The following is an 8,560-nucleotide window of genomic DNA, read 5'->3' as shown; positions in this document are numbered from 1 at the left end:
TCTGTCTAGTATCTTTTAAAATGCCATAATGTCTTATCTAGGTACATTTTCAAATGTGTGGGCATTTGCAGCTTCCACCGCAGCCTTTATACAGTAAGGGCCATACCCAAATCTTATTAAAGTCAATGTGAATCTCTCCATTGACCTTAATGGGACCAAGCTCAGGGCATAAATGTACCATCTCCCTGGTCCTCCCAGGTCTCCACATGATGGAACTGAATCTCTTCACAGATGAGAAGTCTCCCACCCAGGACTAGAACAGGCCTCAATGTGGAAACCCCAAGGTTGTAGCTTTGTCGTGTATCCCAGAGAAGCTGGATTTAGTGGAGCCGAGAAGGGCCGATGCTTCCCTGCTGGCTCCCCAGAGCTGCACCGCTAGTGAAAGAACCTGCCATTGTCTCAAACAGGATGGGGCTAGTCCTTGCTGTGGGAGAGCTGAGAAGGCCCAGTTTGCATTGATGTGCCAGTCACAATGCACTGATTGGCTTTACTACCCAGGGTGGGGCTTCCAAGCTCCTGTCTGGGAAGCCCCATTCTGCTCACACCTCCTCAGTGTCTCAGTGGAGAGATGATGTGATGGGCAAATCCCTCCTACGAAAAAGTTGTTAATGGTGGTGGCTTGAGAGCAATAAGGGGGCTCTGCCCCAAACCAGAGTGATGCTCTGGACTCCTGACTGCACTGTGACCTGCAGATCCTGAGCCAGATGCTCAGCGGTGGGAAATCAGCCGAGCTCCATGGATGTTGATGGAGCTCGGCCACTTCACATTGACTGGGGACATGGCCCTACTTCCTTATGCTGTTTTTGTGTTTTTTTCTCTATCTCCACTCATGTCTCTCTCTTTCCTTCCTGCCACCTCCTCCCCGTCTCTCTCATCTCTATCTCGTTCCCACACACCCTTTCTCTGTATCTGTCTTTCTCCTTCTCCCCTGGTGTCTCTTTCTCTCTTCCTTCTGGCTGCCTCTTCCTCTCCTATTTTCCTCCTTCTCTCTTTCCCCCTCTATTTCCTTCCCCTTTTATTTTCCCCACATCTCCCCACTTCCTCCCCATACCCCTTCCCCTTTCTATTTCCCCCCTACCTCTCTTGTTCCAGCCCCTTTCCTCTCCACATAATGCGTGCAGATGGTGACTGCACCATTGTCGATTCTGCTAACTGCTCAGCGAGGGTCAAGGAGTTTTCTTCTTCATTATCTTTTTATTGCAAACAGACTCTGCATACAAGAAGCTCCATTAGTAAATATCGATACACGGCAGGCTGGGTGCACAGAGATTACTGCAGCACATCAAAGGGCCGAAATGACAAATAGGCAGCTGAGTGCAGGCAGCAAGGAGGGCCATGTCAACCTAAGCAAGAAAGCAGAGTGGATACAACAGGGGGAATAATTAAAAACAAATATACTGGCAACTTCTCACCGCTAGAGCTATGCAGCAGGGATGGGGGCTTCTGCTCATAGGCACGATCCCCTACTGGGAGACCACTGAGATTCTGAGAACACCGTGGGAATCTCTACAGATGTTTTCTCAGCGCTTATGGTGGCTTATCGAGAGGGTTGGGGTTCCAGGCCTACACAGCACCAGCTTATTTCCAAGTGGAATTCGCTCCAGTGCGCAAGGCCGTTACACTGCTTAAATCCCCAAATAGGGCTTAAGTGGGACTGATGTCAGTGGAGAATATTTCAACTGATTTCCATAGGGCTTTAGATCAGGCCTGTGGCTCGTTCAAATGGCCAGGCTGGAATCCCTTGTCTGGCACAAACAGGAGGGAAACTGACGTGTCTTTGGTAGCACAATGATGGCGAGGGAGGTGGGACAGTTCCCTCACCACTAGGTGGGGCTCTCTGGAGAAATGGGGGTCATACAGCAGGAGCTGAGAGCTGGGGGACTGCTCCTGTGAAGGGCAGAGAACTCTCAGCTCCCACTGGCCCTAAGCACCACATAGGAGTTGCTTGGACAACTGGCAAGATCAGAGGCAAAATTCCTACCTAGTAATCCTCTTCCCTATGGGTTAAAATAGCAGGAGGAGACTATTTCAGTGTGACTCCTCCCCATTCCCACCTAGTATTTCCCCTTAGTAAACTCACCCTTTCCACTTCTTCAGTGTGTTGTCCCAACTGGATCAGAACCATGAGATTCTTTTGGGTGTCACCTCTGCGCCTTCTTTCTTGGGATGCCGTCCACCCAGTTCTCTCCTTACTTAAGCCTCCTTAGCATCTCACTCAGTTAAGACTCCCAACTGGTGTCTTCCCATGGGAGTGTTCTCAGAGTAACGATTTAAGTAAAAACTTAGTGAAACTTAGAGATTTCATCCTATGGCCAGTTGAGGGGCTGAATCCTGAGGTCCTTCCTCAGGTTTTACTCAGACTTTGGGCCTGATCCTCATCTGAAGGAACTCAATGGCACTATGATGATTTACATGAGGTGAGCAGCTGGCCCTGCAGCCTGAGGACAACAGCTGGCTGTTTGAGGACTGAGTAGAAGATGACTAAGAATGGAGAAAAGGGCTCAAGGTTTGGTGTCCGGTTAAGATGGAAAAGCTTTCTCCCCAAAACACCCTGCCCAGCCTGCATGGTTTCCTGAGGCCCTATGAACAGCAACCACCTTCTGCACTGCACTTCCCGCCACCAGTTAGAGAGCCTGTATCAAGCATTGCATAAAGCAGTAAGAGATTGTCTCCCCTATGCTGGACGTGGGGTATTGGGAGGAGATTCTGTAACTCATTGCTGCCAATCTCCATAAAACCTCCTGGCAGCTGGACGCTGCTCAAAGAGAAAGCAAATTATATGCACAAGGGGAAAAAAATGATGGGATTTCCAGAGAGCCCTGCCTGATCTCCACTTCATAATTGAAAGATTGGTCTATTAAAGGGACACAGTAGGCCTGAAGGAATTGTGTGATCATTTGTGCAAATGATAATTTCCGTGTTCGGTCTATCATATCCACAAACATAATGGAGCTGGGACTGACATGACTTATAGTAAAATCCCTTTCCCAGAAGGCTCCATGCCACTTTGATGCAAGGCTGGCGAATGCAGAGCACTGGAAAGTAAGAGAAGCCTCCACGCTCTCTCTCTCTCGCTCTCTCTCTCTCTCTCTGTGTTTCTGCTGAGCTGATGGGTGAAGCCACTCCGATTACAGCAGATTTGGGGAATTAAGCGGAGGAGCCGCGGTGCTGACAAAGACGATGTTCTGTTTCCAGGAGAGCTCATCTCTGTCTTGCACTTGCTCGCTCGCACAGCAGAACATGGAAAATCTCTTTGGTAAATAAAGATGTGTTACTCTGTCTCGACATGCCACTCCGCTGAAGGGCTAATCCCAAGAGAAGCTCATCCCCGATCCTTCCCCCGCATTACAGATGGGCTGCCTGACTCAGTGTCCTTGTGATCTCCCGGGGTAGGCGGGCAGAGGGGAAGCATCCTGGCACTAATGACTTGCTCTGCTGATTTCAGTGAGCACGGAAGCCAGGAGTGTAGCCTGGGAGTTGCACGTATGCCTAGGAGACATCCAAATCCTGTTGACTTTCAGTCAACCTTAGGCTCCTTTGAAAATCAGCCATAAATCCCAGAGCTGATGAGCTTGTGTGTGACTTTAAGTGCACTCAGATGCTGGGACCATAAATCCAATAGACACCATCCTGTGTGGGTCCCACTGCGGTGGGCCAAACGCTCAACGTGTGTAAATCAGTTAATGGAGTTCTGTCGGTTTACACCAGCTGCCAGTGAAACCATGGAAATCCCATTCGTTTAAATGGGGTTGTAGGCATGTAAATCAGGGTAGAATCTGGCCCCAAATCTGATAGTGCACATCCATCCACTAACAAGATATGTATTAGGGAGCAGCCGTGTTAGTCTGTATCCACCCAAACAACAAGGAATCCGGTGGCACCTTAAAGACTAACAGATTTATTTTGGGCATTAGCTTTCGTGTTTTATTTACCCACGAAAGCTTATGTCCAAATAAATCTGCTAGTCTTTAAGGTGCCACCAGACTCCTTGTTGTTTTTAACATGCTATGGGCTTCTGAACCCCAAAAATTGAATCCTAGAACCATTGCATGCCGCTATGAGACACCGCTGCTCTCCGTCTGGCAGAGCAAAGCCAGCATGACTGAGCTTGTGTGTGTATCCTGACGCGTTCAGACACTGGATATTGCAGTCCAGCCACGTGCGTGGCTTGTACTGATCTCCAAGAATGGTGTGTTCTGGCACAAGTAAATAAGCATTCGCACAATTTCTGACTTCAGAGAAAGGCAAAGCAACTCACTCTGCCTCTAATGAGCTGCCTCTGCATGTCAGAGGGCAGAAATCCATCCTTTATATTCATTGGCTCTCGAAAGGTGGAAAAACAAGAAAGATATAATAGACACCTATGACATGCTATGTCTGTGACTGTGTATCTATAAAGCCAAGAAACCAGGATCCTCAGTTTCTTATTATTTTTTTAACTTGGGGTGATTTTCAACCCCTGTGCAGCTAGACACATGCACCAATTCAGTCCTGTTTAATCATTACATTCACTGATGGTTTATGTGGGATGTATACTGTGCTCAGGCCTCATGCAGACTCTCTGGGAACTGGTGAATTTCACTGTCACTCCTTAATCAGGTAAAAATCCCCCATAGGAGTTCTGTCTGGGGATGGAATGGGTGAAGACTTCAGGATTTTCATAGAATTGTAAAATATTAGTTTTGGAAGAGACCTCAGGAGGTCATCTAGTCCAATCCCCTGCTCAAAGCAGGACCAACACCAACTAAATCATCCCAGCCAAGGCTTTGTCAATACAATTTTGGTCAATACAAAACAGGGTCATTGCCCCATCCCCCACCAATTTCTTTTAAATTAATGTTTTAAAACCCCAGCCAATCAGAAGGACATATTTTCTTTCCTGGAGGGAATTTGCTTAGACAGTGAGTTTGGCAATAGTAGCTAGAGGCAGATTTGCAAAGGGATATATGGGAATTAGACACCCCAGTTCCATTGACTTTCAGTGGATTTTGGGCTCCCCCATGGTCTCTTTGGAGATTATCAGATATAGAGACAAATCCTTGTGGGCTAGATTGTGACTTGGACTACGTGCCCATGAAGATGAGTAAGAGGGCATAATAATAACCCTCAGTAGGTTACCTGCAACTAGGCTCCGGAGCGAGCAGAGCAATGCAGCTACTAATCCCTTCCCCACCCTGGAGCAGATTGGTAGGGAGGGGCAGAGAATGGGTGAATACCTGGCTGTGCCCAGCCCAATGCATTAGCCAGCATCACTTAGTCATCATGGGAAGTGTTTCAACATGATGCTTGCTGGTACTGGGCAGCAGCAACCTACTAGCCCTCAGAGCCTGGAGGAAATAGGGAGGGAATGGTGTCTGTGAGGCACACTTGCTCGTGGTTGGGGTATCTTCGTCTCACAGAAATATAGGGCTGGAAGGGACCTTGAGAAGTCTTCTAGTCCAGCCCCCCGCACTGAAGCAGGACCAAGTATATCTAGACCATCCCTGACCAACAATGATGGGGATTCCACAGCCTCCCTTTATAGCCTATTCCAGTACTTCAACTATCCTTGCCGTTAGAAAAGTTCCCTTCCCCCACCCCCAATATCTAACCTAAATCTGCCTTGATGCAAATTAAACTTCTTGTCCTACCTTTTGTGGAGATGGAGAATAACAGATCACCGTCCTCTTTGTAACAGCCCTGAACATATTTGAAGACTTATCAGGTCCACCCTTCACCCATGTCTTCTTTTCTCAAGACTAAAACATGCCAACTTTGCTAAACCTTTCCTCCTAGGTCAGGTTTTGTAAACCTTTTATCTTTTTTGTTGCTCTCCTCTGGACTCTCTCCAGTTTAATTTATGCACCATCAGTTGCTCAAGGCTGTGGCCAAAGTTACTATTTCACCCTTAGTTTTTGCTCCTTTCATAGTCAAAACTCCCACTGCAGTCACAAGGAGGAAGGACAGCGGGCCTAAGCCGGGCACACATTTAATGAGGTTTGTTAATAGGATGTTTCAGATCCCATCAAAGGGGTTATGGCACAAGGGAGAGGGAATTAGGTTTGATAATTGAGTGATTAGGACCCCAACAGGATTGCTAATGGGGTTGTGTGGTTTGCCATTGGGAACCCAGAAGAATAGCTATGGAGTTGTGTAGAGATGGGATGCGCTTTCAACATCATCGGAAGCATTACAGTGCTCTGTAGATGGGATTGGGTTTGATAATAGAATCTTTAGGATCCCATCAGAATCAGTACGGGGTTACTTGGCTGAGATTAGAGTTGATAACAGAATGATTAAGATCCCATAATTTTTTTTTGAAAGGATGGAGACTTCAATTCCCATGAACGTCATCATCATACAGAAAAGCAACTGTGCTGTCCTGCTCAGGGCATGGCCTAATTCCATAGATGTGGGTGCTCAACCTTCTCCCCCATGACTATGCTACTCCGAACAATGTGACTCTGCCAGCACCTTGAAATCATCTTGAAGCACCTCTTGATACTGTTTGGCTTCATTCTTCCATTTGCAAAGTAGATTTCTCTACCAGCCCTTCCTCCCAGAGATAGCCAGCAGTGAAGCACGGCTCAGATCCCCACCCGGTGCAAATTACTATTGGTGTATTGACTTGGATGGGGCTACTTGGATTTACAGCAGCTGAGGATCTGATCCCATATGTTCATAAACCACCCAGTGCTTCAGAAATACAGGAGACAAAACAGGCAGCCTCCAAGTCCTGCTATGGTGTGTACATCAGTGAGTTATTCTGCGTGGGAGCAGGAGAGGTTAGCAAGAGCTATACTCATGTTGAGACAGCATCACCTATTCATTTTTCATCTAGCACAGGGACTTTGAATTTCTTTACAAGTCTATCCATCGCATCTTGAATGAACCCACTCACGGTGGTAGCTAGGCAAGAAGGATACAAACACCAAGGGAAGAGAGGAATAGTTTAGGGCATTACACTGGAGTATAATTAGTGAGGCCAGTCAGAGCATGGTGGTCAGCAAACTTCATCATGTAGGTGATTTAAAACTGGATGGCGGACATATGATAGGGCACAATCCTGCTTTGGCTGGCTGGGAAATAGATGAGCTGGCTCAGCAAGATATTCCATCCCTAATTCCTATCAGAGACTGGCCCGAGACACAGCAAGAGTTCGGATCCAAAGCTTTACAAATTCTGGCTGTTTAGATGCTGGTTATCCATCACTGTGACTCCAGTCATACAGTGAAAAAATATTGTAATATAGATCTGTGTTTAAATGTTGGATTAGACTCTACTCTCTCTTGAATTGTTTTTTTTAACCTGTTTAATTTGTTGACTTCAGTTGAGTTACTCCTGAGTTATACCAGAATAAATGAGATCAGAATCAGAGCTATTGTCTCTTGGGCAGGATGGGAGATCTTTTATTTAAGAAACACAGTGCAGCCTGGCCTAATGGCTCTGAGGGGCTGATTTCAGACTCCAAACTGAACCAGCTCTGGACATCCTATTATGGTACCCGTCGTTGAAAAAGAAGGCCCCACTTTATTTTTTCCATGGCATTTTTGGAGTTGAAGGATCACATAGTCTTTCTATTTACTACCTTATTTTTATAGTCTATGTACGAAAACAAGCCATTGTTTTGGGAGATGAGATTCAGCCTGAGGAGCACATTTCTGTCACCTCAGCCCTACCCTGTGAAAACGAGGGTTTGGAAATAGAAAGTCTGGCAGACCCTTAACTATAGCATCGCTAATGGGCGCCTCTGTAATAATCAGGTCTATTTATAATCAGGAACAACTTTCCCAGCAAGACTCCTTCCATCAACTCCCCCTGCATTATTGTTCTCTGCCAAATCTGTCAGCTCACACTTGCATCGCTAATTAAGTGAACCACTCGAAGCAGGTGAACAGCTAGGAAACAACCGGTAATTTTCCCTGTGATCATTCCTCGCCTTGGGTCTCTGCGCTCGGCTGCCTGATTTCCACATGACCTGCTTTATCCCCAGCGCACCCTAGCGAGACCCATGAAGTGCACCTGCTGGGAGAAAGGGAGCGAAACCGACCGAGAGAGAGAGAGCGCGCATGTGCAGACAAGGACAAAAAATGCTCAAAGACCCATCTGTGGCTTTCAGCATATCAGGCAGATCCTATTATTGACTTCAGAGACAGCGACTGGAAAATGCTCCTAGTAAACATAAACAACAACACTCCCCCCTCCGCTGACCCCTTCCCGAACTTGCTATAATGCTGCTGCCCAGGAAATTGCTGTAATCATCAAATCTGCACACAGCCCCTGCTCTCCTTCTACCATTTCTGTCCCTTTCACGCTCGCAAAGGCTGTTGAATGGGTCTTAGACAAGAATGCATCAGTTAATAGCAGAATCCCTGCAAGGGAAGCGCTGCACCCTGCTCCCCTGCAGAGGCCTACTCACTTTCAAACTTCTATCTCCATTTTGCTACCTCACTTACTTCAAGATTTCTTTGAATTTAGTCAACAATCTGAAATGGAGGAATAAGAAGATCTCCCCCACTGATCAGGGCAAGACCAGGAGTGGGGCATTTAAACTCTGCACTTGAAAAAATATAGAAACAAG

The sequence above is a fragment of the Mauremys mutica genome, chromosome 18 (genome assembly GCF_020497125.1).
Source record: "Mauremys mutica isolate MM-2020 ecotype Southern chromosome 18, ASM2049712v1, whole genome shotgun sequence".
In the NCBI taxonomy this organism is placed as follows: Eukaryota; Metazoa; Chordata; order Testudines; family Geoemydidae; genus Mauremys; species Mauremys mutica.
This window is presented reverse-complemented; position numbering follows the sequence as displayed.